At 41.1% G+C, this 13,593-nt stretch overlaps 1 protein-coding gene across 1 annotated transcript in view; it reads left to right on the top strand.

The window, feature by feature from the left end:
• The first annotated feature begins 458 nt into the window (after positions 1 to 458).
• Positions 459 to 13,593, top strand: part of PHYHIPL (phytanoyl-CoA 2-hydroxylase interacting protein like) — a 64,074-nt gene continuing 50,939 nt past the window's right edge. Inside the window, exon 1 of the mRNA XM_071811711.1 lies at positions 459 to 609. The gene's annotated coding sequence lies outside the window, so the exon portion shown is untranslated. The remainder of the gene's footprint in view (positions 610 to 13,593) is intronic.

Raw genomic sequence — 13,593 nt, 5'->3', positions numbered from 1 at the left:
CGCTGATGTTAATCTCTGTTCCCTTTATAGGAATCCTGTCTTCTGAAACAGTCCCAGGAAATGCTAAAAGTCATTTTAACCTAAAACCTTAGTAAGATTGTCACTTTGTGTAGATCTATCCCTAAATAAAAAGCCAAGAGGATGCTCAATATTTCCTTTCTCATGCTACATGTTTGCAACCAAGTTTTAGAGATTAAGTCATATAAATTATACAGTTTGGTGTAGAAATCTCCTAGGTGTACTGCACAGTAAATAAAATTACAAGAAAATAATCAGATAGGCTACACAAAAATGACAGTCATATAAGATTACCAGCACAAATAAGGAGCTGCCAGAAATTAGTTTTCTGTGAGTGGAGGTCCAAAGAACAAAGAGCCAAGAGTAGGAGATGATAGGCTTGGACAATCTCACAGAAGTTAATGGTGCTTGTAGTCCTGTGTGGGATCAACTTTGCTCTGTGGCCTCTTAGAAAAGATTGTCACAATGCCACAGGAGGGAGAAGAATGGAGATGTGCATTGTGCAGTAGTGGAGAACACAACAAAGTCTACTTTTCACTTTGGTTTCTGGTCTGACAAAACATTTGTGACTCTGCCAGCTCTGTTTTTCAGGTGAGCGAATACTACTGAGTTTTATGTCAAAGATGTTAGGGTTAAGTTTCCCCCGTGTTTCTGTACAAGTTGGACTAAGTAAATCATGAGAAAAAGAAAACTTTTAATTTACTTTCAGGATGTATATTGGGAAAGAAAGTCTCTTTCTCAGATGTTTTTCACCCTAAAAGAGTGATTCCAAATAAGAGTTTCTGAGTTTCTATTTGATATTTAATTTGCTCGGAAGCCCCAGAAATTTTTGGAAGAGGTCTTCTGCCTTCTGCTTTCATTTCCTCCCTCTTAATAGGAAACTCTTTGTTCCTGTGTCCGAAAGTGAAGAAAAGTACACTTCATTAAGCCTGCAATTGTTTAGAACTCAGAAGTGTAGATTGATTAGCAAATAGTCTACAATAGCTCTTATAGTGGAGAGCTTTAAATAAATGGGTTTAAAACTATTCTTACAGCTTCTAGTGCTTTTTATACAGTCTAAACATGCTGTGTACGCTATTCTTTGACTCTGCTGTGTTCCTGGAGGGGAATGAATTGGAATATTCTGAATGCCTTATGTAACGTATTTAGTGAACTTTTTTGTTTGTATCTTTGTTTGAATTTCTTGGACGGAATTAATTAATGGCAAAGTATAAAGGCCAACTTTGAAATCCTAGCTGACTTATACACTAGAGCTCAATTTGTATTCTACATCAAGGAAATGTTTGGATTTGAGAGAAGGACACCATTATCGAAAAGATTTCTGTAGATGGCTCTGTTCTTCAGAGCACCATCTCTTTGCCACAGAAGTACAGTTTTAACATTTGGGTATTTCAAGAGGAGACTGATTTTTTGATCAGAGTATATATTTAATTCTTTATTAAAAATTACATGTAGAACAGGAAATAGTAACTGATTTGGGATAGGAAAGAAATTTTAAAGGTTGGATTTGTTGAAGACAATTTCAGAGGAAAGGTAGAGAGAATAAAGTCTGTAGCCTGTGCTTTTATGGTCCTGTAGAAACTTGATGTTTTTTGGAAAGAGAAATATCCTTTTTCTTTTCATATCCATATTTGCATTGCAATTTTGTACCTATATTCCTTTGTACAGTAGTACACTACTGCAGTAATAAGTAAGGATTAGTTTCTCAGTGGGTATAAATTTGTCTAGCTTCATTGAAGACAGTGGAATAAAGATAATTTACATCAGCTTCTAAAGAGTTTGATCAGCTGATCACTGCAGCAATGGGGAAGTCAGCAGGAGAATCCTGCCTTTTGTCTTCATGGAAAAGGGGCTATTCACAAGATGCCATGTTTTGTTGAACAGACAACTAAAGCACTGTCTTACAGTATGTGAGCATGTGTGCTTCACCCCTCTGCCTGTGGGATGGGCAGAGAAGCTGCTGGTTGTGCTTGCACACCAGTGCTTTCCTGGGTTTCAGGTTCTACATTCAGGAAGGGCTTTCCTTGTAGGCAAAGCACCCCAGCCTAAGTGATAACAGAGAAGAAAAAAAAAAATGTGCCCTAACACACACACCAGTTTCTGTTAAGGCTACTGGAGTTTTCACAGAGCACACTGTAGGAGCAACGTCAGTTCTTGGTCTGTATGTGGTGCCACCCAAGGGAAGTCTGACATCCAGTATTTGTAGAAGATTAGACTGGTACCTGTGTTACAGCAGATGGAGGCAGAAAGCTCAGCAAGGACGACCAGAAGGTTTCAAGTCTATACATTAATTTCAGGAAGTACAGGGGAAATTTTTCCAGTCTGGAGATCTCAAAGCTTGGAGAGGTCCAACCTTGCTGGATTTTTTTTCTGATCTATTTCTTGTGTTCTCATGCCTTGAAGTTTGTGTGGCCACTCAGGTCTGTGCAAAGTCAGCATAATGCTCTGGTATCTCATATATAGTGCCTAGCAGTAGGGTGTTAAGACTTCTAGATAGATGAAAGATCTTGTCTTTGTGCTTTCTGGGATCACCCTCCCTGTCAAAGAGAGATTAGACAGGAGGGAGTAGAGTGTTGATAACATCTTTTATGCTTTTGATATTCGTAGGGTAGAGAAGAAGATTGGTTGAGGTTGTCTTTTCTGGTTTTAAAATAATTTTTCTCCTCACACTAGCAACTCTTTTTTTTTTTTTTTCCTCAAACACTATGTATTTTCTGCCTCATTTATTTACCTCTGTGGCACCATGGCATGGTCCTGAGAAATGCTAAACACTGTCCAGTCTGTGTCTTTAGAAACAATGGAGACAATTTTGCAGCATTAGACTCCAAATGAGAATATTTATTGCAGTCCCACTGCATTCCCTTGTTCTATTTCTCCAATACCAGCTAACTCCCATGCTCTCACGAGAAAGAGGGAATTGGGATACGAGCAGTAGCTGGTGTACAGAAAGCAGCCCAGCCTCCCTGGCCTGTTTGACCCTGGGCAATCATGGATTTCCTCCAGAGCTGTCGAGAGGGCTGTGGACAAGCCCGTGTTTATGCTCCGGCAGTACAGCGTGAGCAGTGGCACAGAAAGGCTGCTGGGCTCCTGCCAGAGGGCCCCACAAAGGCGGCCAGATCATCTCCCTGCAATGCAAATAGGATGACAGAGGCAGCAGGGGGAAGCCTGGTTGTGCAGTCACCTCCTCTCCCCTGCTCACCCTCCCCTTCTGGTACCGGGAGAGCATCCGTATGGAGAGGGAGGTCACCAGGAGAGGTGACTGCGAAGAGATTTGGGGAGGCAGGCTGCCTTCAGAGCTCAACACTCACACCTGCATGACTTTGGAATGGGACTAGTAGCATCCCAGGTCACTTATTGACCCTTCACTTCAGGTGTCTTTGGTGTTTGGCTAGTGGCCAGAGTGGGCAGGACAGTTCCCGGTGTGAGGCCCCAACACAACTTCCAACAAAACCTCCCTTCTCTGTGTGCGAATGAGGGGACTGGCGGGAGCTGGGGGAGGAGCAGCAGGAGGGCGGTGCGGAGCCTTCTGCGAGGGGAAGGGCCCACGGAGAAGTGGGCATCTCCAGCGTGAGCATCTCCCCAAGCAAGGATCCCAGCTGCTCACCCTGTGCGTGAGGTATGACAGTCCTGGGGCAGAGGGAGACTGGGAAGAGAGAGGAAAGGGAACTAGAAAAGAGCCGAGCAACTGAGAGAGGAAGGTGGTGAAGAGGGCAGAGAAACCAGGATGTAGGAGCTTGGAAGAACATGACCACTGCCTGCAGGGAAAATGAGATTCAATGAGATGCTCAGATATGCTGAAAGTAGAGAACAGTGATGCTGTGGGGAGCAGGTGGAGAACTTATTGTAGAATTAATGGCTTCATACAATCCTAACTATGCAGTTACTGAGGAAAGTGAGTAGGAATACCCACGTTGTACAGATAAATTCGATGTGCATTTTTCTTTAAATTTTACTCTGCTGGCATTAACTATTTTTGTCTGGTTGCCACATCTCTCTAGAGTTTAACACCACAAAATTGTATTCTTCTATATTACTGGTCTCCTAAGGCATGAAGTTGGAAAACTGTCTAAAAACAACTTTCAAACCCAGGAGTTTTACTTCCTAAAATCAGCAAATAAGGAATTCACCGCATCTCGGTCCATTTGGTTTCCCATCTGTTCTGAAGGTTATAGCTGCCTCCATTAAATGAATATAATTTTTATTTCTTTCTTCATGGAGGAGGGGAGTACATGTATGTGATTCGCAAAGGAGATATAACAGATGGTGCCCTCTTCTGAATGCATGGTCAGAACTGCTCTTTAGCATGTGACAAAGCTCAGATGAGATTTGTTCTCTTGGACTTGAATGCCTTTGGGTCCCAGATGCTCAAGGATAAAGGTTTTCTTGTTTGTTTGTTTGCTTGTTGCTTGTTTTCTGAGTGGAGTTTTATTTATTTATATATGTGCAGAATGATCTGTTCTACTGGGTGTTACGTCAGATTCTTTATTTTGGCACCTTTATTGTGCATCTGAAGCGTTCTTGCTTCAAGTCCCCTTAGGACTGTAAAACCCATCGGAGTAGTGGTTCACTGCAAAATGAAGAGTGAACAGTGCTTGGCTTTATAAATTTCTTAACACTTTCCACACTCTATGTCAAATTCATGCATTCTGTTTTCATAAATCTCACATGGGTCAGCATGGTTGGCTTTACTGATTTTTTTTTTTCATTTAAGTTCTTATTGGAAGAGTAGTTATACAGGGTATCAACTTCCAGCTGTCCTTGTTTTGATACAAGATTGTTTACTACTTTATTAAAAAAAACTTGTCCAGAATAACACTGTATATGTCATGGCAGAGTACTTGCTATACAAAAGTCTATTTTACAGTATTACCCTACTGACGTTTCTCCTAAGACGTGTTTGGTACTTGGAAGGCATGCTGGAGATAGCTGGCCAGTACAGCTATGGCTTAAGTCTTATCCTGTCATTATCAAATGCACAAATCACACCATCATATACAGGATAGGATCTCTAGCCAAAGAGTAGCTACAAGCCAGACTTAACTCACCAGGTAGTATCTGCTCAAAAAGAGAAATCAGAGCTTGGAACAGCAAATATAGTGATACATCTCAGCCCTCGCTGAGCAATGTGTGTGTCCACATTGACACTGGTGGGGCCCTGCCATGTTCTTGGGACACTGAAAACACCCTGGGAGAGAACAAGTAGTAGATTCATCCCTTAGCTTTGCTGTCCAGTCAGGCTGGTGATGGCTGAATGAGGTTCTTCTTTCACCCCTTTGGTAAATACAAATGAGGCAGCTTACCGTGCAGCCCGGGTCTCCAGCTGGAAGAGGAGTGGTGACTTTGCGGGGCGATTGGGCTCTCCTGGGGCTGTCCCGTCCCCATGAGCTCTTCGCTCCCCATGCTGTGTGCTCACTGCACAATGATAGTAAAAAACTAGACCCACCTCTGCCATGGTCTTTCCTGGCTGCCTGCTGCTAAAATCAGTCTGCTGATATCTCACTTTCCAGAGCAACCTTTCAGGATCTTAATTTTTATTCATTATGTTAAATTCTGTCTTTTTTTTTTTTGGTATGAGGGAATGTTGCAGTTTGATATTTCTCTGCAGATAGAAATTTCAAGCTTTTAGGCTTAAGGGGTAAGATGGAGAAAGTATTTTCTTTTTTTATGCTAATGATGATAGTGGTCAATGTAAATAGCTACATTAATGAAGCTTATTGAAAATATTTGCTAGGGAATGTTCAAGTCGTTAACTTCTCAGCAAGAAGGTATAAATGGCCCTTCTTCTATTTGCATGTGAAAATACAAAAGTCAATTTCCAATGTGTATTAATAGCGTTTTTGTCCATGATAGTAGCAGAAACACTTTATTACGTCATTTTAGTTTGAAATAGTACCGTCATTTTTTCCTCCACCACTTTACATTCCCAAATTCTTTCATAAAAGACAGCATATGATTTTTGTGAATGTAAAAATAAAAACATGGGTGATGTTCTGTGGGTAAAATCCTCACGTGGAAGTTGGTTTGGAGAGTGGATAAGCACCATCACTATTGAATGGAAAATTCTATTTACCTGAGTAGACAGCTAGTTTTAATAGTGATAGGATAGGAGATTTTTTTGCTTTTATTTTAGGATTCCTCATGCTTATTCTGCAGTTCATTTCCATGCTAGCAACAAGATACTAGTGGACAATGAAGAAAGAAATAAAAATGAGGAATTGATTAACTTAGGCTATTTTCTGAGGTCCTAAAAATAAATAATGATTTATATCACCTTACTAAATCTAAAGGCAAGTTGTTATAGTGTGTATTTTGAGTTTGCTCCAGTTCTGAGTTTCTTGCTATTTGTGTCTGGAAATCAACCTTTTTGAAACTTCACAGACAAAATTTCTTGAAAATATCTGTGGTTTGGGGTCTTTAAAATGGTGATGTTTCAGTTGTTGACATCACGATTAATTTTTATTATAGAGAACATTTTTTCTGAGAGAACATACACAGCATAAATTACAGGGCATTGGGCTCTGGCAATTACTGAAAATCAGTAGCTGTGTAGGAATGATGCTCAGAAAAGGTAGCAGAGGTGGACCGAGGCACAGAAAGAAGGTCCTTTGAAGAAGGTGGAGAAAGAACTGTAGGCACACTCCTCACAGAGAGAAATGTCATGGCAATATGAAAACAGAATGACTAGAAGACAGAAACCTAACACCAGATATTTTTTTTTTCCTAATCGTAGAATGTAGTGATTCGTTGTGTAAGGGTTGTAAGAGATCCCCAGGAGGAAACCGCATGGCAAGAAATAGTTGTAGAAACATAACCCACTGAGGCTCTAGTGCCATTTTTATCTACAATATTGTCTTGGTTGTATAACTCCAATAGCTATGAAATGTATAAATTCATGTGAAACAGAAACTATTTCCGTAGTCCTAAAACAATAATTTTAATGTCTTTCCTATTTCTAACAGCAACAACAAAAAAAGTTGCAAATAACTTAAGTGCTTCCTTTTTATGGGTACACATACAGTTCAAAGCTGCACCAGGGGAGGTTTACACTGGACATTAGGAAGGATTTCTTCACTGAGAGGGTGGTCAGGCACTGGAATAGGCTTTCTGCAGAGGTGGTCGATGCCCCAAGCCTGTTAGCATTTGAGAAGTTCAGACAATGCTTAACAATAATCATGATGCTTAATAACATGCTTTAAGTTTTGGTCAGCCCTGAAGTGGTCAGGCAGTTGAACTAGATGATCATTGCAGGTCCCTTCTAACTGAAAATCAGCTATTCTATTCTACTCCATATAGCACATAGAGTCTCGTAGAAACAAAAATTGTCATGTAACAAAAATTGACAACAGCAAGCCTGTGTTTTTCCTTAAGACTTGGGTCAGCTGAAAAAAAAGTGCCATGTTGAGCATAACACTATTTTTCTCTGGATAATTGAATTTGTGAATTATTTCACTATTATTTCACTATTTACGTATACACAAGATTTCAAGAACGCAATTTTATTTATACAGTATTTAAGCATCCACAAAGGCCTGCTGACATTTGCTGGGATTACAAATGAGATCCTGCTGCAGGTGCAGAGAATACTCAGCTTTTTCCTCCAAAAGGCTAGTCGTATCTTCACATATGATGAGATATTTATTGAGTACAATGTTAACAGCTACCATATTGCTGTACTCCCACGTTGATGCAAATGTTGGCAAAAGCTACTGTGCCAGCTGCCCACTTACACACTCTAGCGGCACCTTTGCTGTTCCTCAAATCCACAAATTGCCATTCTCATCCAACTAATGCTCAAATACTGGTGGGTTTTTTCTGCCTCACACATTTAGCAGATTTTTGTCAGAAAATAAGAGCTGGAGAAGGATACACAGGAGCCTGTCAAACCAGACCAAACCCAGCAAAGTTAAGACTTTGGCAACACCAGAAAATACTCCAGAGTTGTCTGTGGAAATATTACGAAAGAGAACCAGGGATTAGTGCAGAGACTGAGGAGATTAGACCTTAATTAAAACGAGCGCTCGTATACAGTACATATGGCAGACAACTATTCTTGTAGCTGTAATGGAGCAGAAGTATTCCTGCAGTTACACAGGTCCTCCTTCTTATCCTACCCAAGGAGTGGGTTTCTGCAGCGGCTGCTGGAGTACATGTTGTTTAGGTCAGTATAGAAACATGCAAGGACAGAATATTCCCTGTGCTTCTCTGTAAAAAGATAGAGTGACTTCCGTAATCAGCATTTGTATCTAAACTGCATGTCTGGTTTTTCCCCTCTTGCTCATAGGCTGTGCTCCTCCATGGTGGTATGATCACTATCAAGCCAAAGCATGGGAGCTGCATTCCCCTCTTGAGTGCACAGAAGTGGAGGTCTTAGGGGACCTCATAAAAGATATTTTATCCTTATACTTTTCCTTACCCTCTATTCCTTACTTGGCAAATACATAGGTGTTACATATAAATAAAAAATTATTTCTATTACATATGCTATGTTACAAAGGCAACCTGGCAAAACAGGGTTGAGAGGAGGAGAAGGAAAATGATGGCTTCAGTGCAGAAGACAAAGCAACAATTTTGCAGAAGCAGAGGAAAACTGTTATTTCAGAATTGTAATAAGCAGTATTAATCACTTTTAAAATCATAATGTCTTCTGGGGCAGGTACAGAGGAGGACTAAGAAAGCCCACCTATCTGGTGAAGGCCAAATGATCCAGTTCTGCAGCCACTGCCTCCAACACAAATAGCTTGGCTATGCTTGAGTATCCTTACTGGAGGCAATCAATCACATATGGAACAGAGCAGTTATAAATAAGGTTTGTCCTTCATATACGTTGTTATTTTTGCAACTAAGCTATATTTGCATCCAAAATAAATATTTGAGTAACTGAATGTCTCCCTCCTAGAAGGAGTGGAAGAAAGAGTGCAAATTGTCAGCACAGGTCAAGACATAGTAGAAGTTCAGAATACAGTGCCTGGATCCATCTCATCTTCAGAACCAAAGCGTTGCAACCCCATAAAACCTTTCGAAAGACATTGACGCCTTAGGCTTAAGTACCTAATGTCACAGTGAATGAAGAGATCCAGACAGCAAACTTACTGCTCCTGATGGAAAACACAGCAAGTGGAAGAAGGAGCAGCACTGCAAGGACATTATAAAAATTGCAGAGAAAGTTTAAAGAAAATTGTTAATAGAAAAGATACATTTGAGCAGAAAGTTAGCTTCCTGAAATTCCCCGTGCCTCTGTTTCTTAGTGTGAAGATAGCAAATTACTTTAAAAACTCCGCCTTGTGGTTTTTTGTATCTGCTCCACAAAGAACACTTGATTTAAGAAATTTCAGTCGAGTATGTATCTGCACACCATGGGTTTCCACGTCTCCAGAACTGTCCAAGGAGTCTGCGTGAAGTATAATGAACTCGGTTGCATATAAAGCACCAGTGAGAGACACAAACAGATTCACTTGCTGGGCACAGGGCAGCACAGCAGAAAACTCCCAGCACTGGTGTGTGCAGCAGCAGGGCCAGAGAGTTCAGCCAGGCTGTAACATCATCAGCCGCTCTGGTAACACCTCTGCTCGCATTTAGTAATTAACTGAATCTAGTCAGATAAGCAATATGTCATTACTGTTTTCCCCCGTCAAACAAGAATAACCAGTACATCTTCCCCTATTTTGTATTTTTTTTTCTCCTTACTTTCCATCTTTTTGGACATTCTGTCTCATACTTCAGAGCTATTTGCAGAGTTTAAGAGAAGACAGGTGTGAGTATCATGTTTGGATTTGTTCTGCCTGTGATATTTCATTGTAAGTGGAGCTAGTGTTAGGAACTTTAACCCTTTTTTCCGTGAGTTTGTCCCTGGTCTTGCTGCAAAGGAAATGCACATCAACTAATGTTTTGCATTTTAAAGAAAAAAATGCAAACAGAAAAAAAAATTGATAAGTTTCTGATAAAATATGTATGTTTAATCTGTGTTTTCCACTTGAGAGGCTGACAAAGTCCAGTATGAAAGGCATTTCAATGTTAACTATTTTCAGAATTACAGCTTTTTGAATAGAGGGGTAAAAAGCCAACAACAAACAAACACAGACATGTGTGGTTTTGTTTATAACTACTGTAGTGACAAGGCAAACGAGAAATTTCCTTAGTTGCTTCTATCTTTAAGAATCCAGTCTTTACCAATGCATTATTCCAAATCCTTCACTGAACAATTTGCATGATGATTTCAGTTTCTGTCAGTCTCATCACCAGCAAATTCATTCATTAGAATGTATATGAAGGACAAACATAGAAAGAACTGAACACAGCTGAGCTAAATTAATAAAAAAGTTTGAGCAAATGCTGGTGGATTTTTTCCAGCATTTCTGAGCTCTCTTAAGAACTGATTTAAATCTCATCTGAAAGTAGTGAAAAATCTCCATCACTTAACTGAGTTTTGCAAATCTGTGACCCTTCTATACCTCATGCTCAGAAGGAAAGACAGGACAGACCTCCTGATTTTGACCTTTTTTCTGTATGTATGGAACTTGCTGAGGTATTCTCACAGTACTACAAACAGCCTCCACCCACGAACATTGTTAATATCTCTGGCATGTTCAGGTCTTGCATGTGTTGGCTTTTTGCCATTTTATCTGAGCACAATGTTCTTAAAGCTTACAGTATGACACATAATATAGCAATGGAAGATAACAAAAGGAACAGAACAGACAGTAATAAATATGAATGAAGAGGGCAAAAGAGTGTCTCCATATTTTCCATCTATTCTGCTACTCTTGCTTTGTTTCATTTATCTTTTATGTTCTCCTCTCCCTGCCATCAAGTTTTTAAACATTTTAAGTCATTCCCTCTGTCTTTCCCTACTACAAGCATGAGTTATGAGGAATGAGCAATAACGAATGAATGCACTCTTCCTTAGGAGCCACAAGCAATACACTTACAGCAGGAGCTGCTGACACAGCATATGGGGAGACTGCGAAGGGAGTAGCACAGCATGATTTTATAAATTGGTGTGAAACAATGTCAGACATCGTGTGTCACCACGTGACAGCTGGTTAGGAAGAACTTGTTTTTCTCCAACCTGAACCTGCCCCAGGAACAACCCATTTGCAATCTGTAAGCTCTAGGTTTTGGAGTTTTTCATTCAGTTTTGGTTTGGTTTTGCTTAGTATTAGAACTTACTTTCTTAGTTACCTCCCATTTCATTCCATGAACATCTTGTTAGCTAAATACCAGGGAGTGGATCACCACACAAGATTCTGTAGTAAGATACAACTCCCATTTAAGTTCCTTGTGTGTATCTAATGGGTGAGTTTTATTTCTTTTGGCTTTTCATTAGCTTTGGATACTCAGAAAAGACTTCAAAGATGGTAATACCTGTGTTGAGATGCAGATCCCCTGCTCATTTGCTGTTCAAATTCTGCTCATTACATGTTTTCTTTCTCAGTCCTTACATAAGGAAATTACATAAGAGAAGACAGTAATCTCCAAAATCATTTACAATATTAAACAGCAAATACCATCAATGGATCTTTATCAGCCGCCTGAAGCAGAAAGGAGACACGTGGCTGTACATTTGGAAACTGGTTGTTTACAGTACTCATCAATGCTTGCTGCCAGTCGTGGGCAGATGTCATCAACAGTCATTATGCAGCTCTGTAAATAGAATCTAACTTGACCTGGACAGGTCCTCAAAGAATTGATAACCTGCCTCTGAATGATGGAAATGTGCGGAGTCCGTTCTCCCTACCAGCCCCCTGCCACTCAGGGATCCTGCAGGCCCAGAGCTCAGGCAGCGTGGGGAGGGGTTGCTCAGGTGTGCTGTACATGTCAGATACTCAGTCAGGATGGACGTGTCATGTGGAAGCCTTTTCACTCCCAGGACTTGTGGTTTCTCTGTGTGTCCCTCATCTGTCCTCTTGGAGAGCAGCATGACCAGCACATGCCTGCTGACAGCTGCAACACTGCTGTGTCATATCGGGAAACGGCAAGTTAAATTTGCCCTTTGTTGTTCTTCCTTTTTCTCTTTTTCCGTGGAAGCCACTGGTAAGCAAGGAGAGTGAGCAGGAGAAATCACTTTGAGGAGAAGGGCAGAGAGGTTTTGAGAGCACCACTGCCCTGTGTGTGCTTCTTTGGCTGTCCCAGCCACTGTGCCCCAGGAAGGGAAGATGCAGCATCAGAGTGCAGATGGGTTCTTGTGCCTCCATCTTGGCCACTTTCCCAAACATGTGAAGTCAACATCAAGGGCTGGTGTTGTGGCTCTGACAGCACTCCTCCAATTGCTGTGTTGTGTGGAAGGGGACAACCTGCCATGGTCTTATGTTCATACGTTTTCCCAAATCTGGCTTCCTCTGCTTATCTCCCATGAGAGGGCGAAGAGTATGGAAAGTGGCTTCCTCTCCCTCTCCTTCCCCCACCCTCACACAAGGCTTGAGAGGAACCTGCCTCCTCCTCTTCTGTGAGAAGTGCTGCCGAGCACAGGCTGTCGCAGACCCTGCAGACGGTGCCTTGGCATCAGGAGTGCTCAGATGTTCTCGTGCTCCTATGTGCTTGTGGCAGAGGACTTGAGAGAGGGAAGCAATGTGATACTTCTGAAATGAGGCACAGCAAGCGTGGTGCGCCCGCAGCTCCAGCCCAGCCTGCTAGTGTTTGTCTGCTCTTTAGTTAGCAGGTAGAATATCACAAGTGCTCTTAGTTGCTTCCCTGCACAAACATCTCTGATCCCCTCAAGCCTGGAAGACATGATTTAAGGCTGTAAGAAATGTGTTGCTTAGCCTTTTTGGAAGCCAATATCTAGCGTTCATGTGGTTATTCTGCCTTTGAAATGTAAGAGTGCTTTTGTAAAGGCTACCGATACTGATAAACAAAATGATAAGAAAAAAAATTAAGATATGCCTCTGTCAGAACAGTATTCTGTTTGCCAGAAATAGCCAACAGTTCTCCCACAATGAAAGAGGGCTGGATGTCTCTTTGCTCTTTGTTTCTCCTCCTCCACAGTCTCTAGAAGGGTACATGCAGAGGGGCTTTTTATCTGCTTGTCTACTTTCCCAAAACAAGGAGGACACCACAGCAATAATCTTTTGGTGACAACAATGTTGGACTGAATCAAAGTTTTCTACGACCTATATAGTAGATTACACTGTTATGCTTTATCTGTGCATGGAGTGATCTCTTTATTTAACAGCAGTTGCAGCAACAGAAATGTTACTGGCTATAGTTTTCAGTTTTATACTTTTCTGAGCATTCTCCTCCTCCCGTTTGGTTGTTCTTGAAGTTGTGACATGAGATCAGGGAAGCTTAAGAGCTTAAGTGACTTCTTAGCGTACCACCATTTCAAGATGAATAAGTGTACATGAAGACAGCCTGCGGGAAGGGAATTGATGTACTAGTTGAATGCCCTGACTTTATAATTCATATAAAACTCTCTCGGCAGGAGTGTGCCCAGTGCTGAAAACTTTGCCTTAGGGTTCAGATGGATCAAGCACTAATAATACCCCATGGCTAGTTGAGGGGGAGTAAGAAGAGAAAACAATTTAAAAGCAGTGAAAGAAGATACCCACGATCATTGTTGTAGCAAAGCTTTTGCTCCCA

The sequence above is a fragment of the Patagioenas fasciata genome, chromosome 8, assembly GCF_037038585.1.
Source record: "Patagioenas fasciata isolate bPatFas1 chromosome 8, bPatFas1.hap1, whole genome shotgun sequence".
NCBI classification, from domain to species: domain Eukaryota; kingdom Metazoa; phylum Chordata; class Aves; order Columbiformes; family Columbidae; genus Patagioenas; species Patagioenas fasciata.
This window is presented reverse-complemented; position numbering and strand designations above follow the sequence as displayed.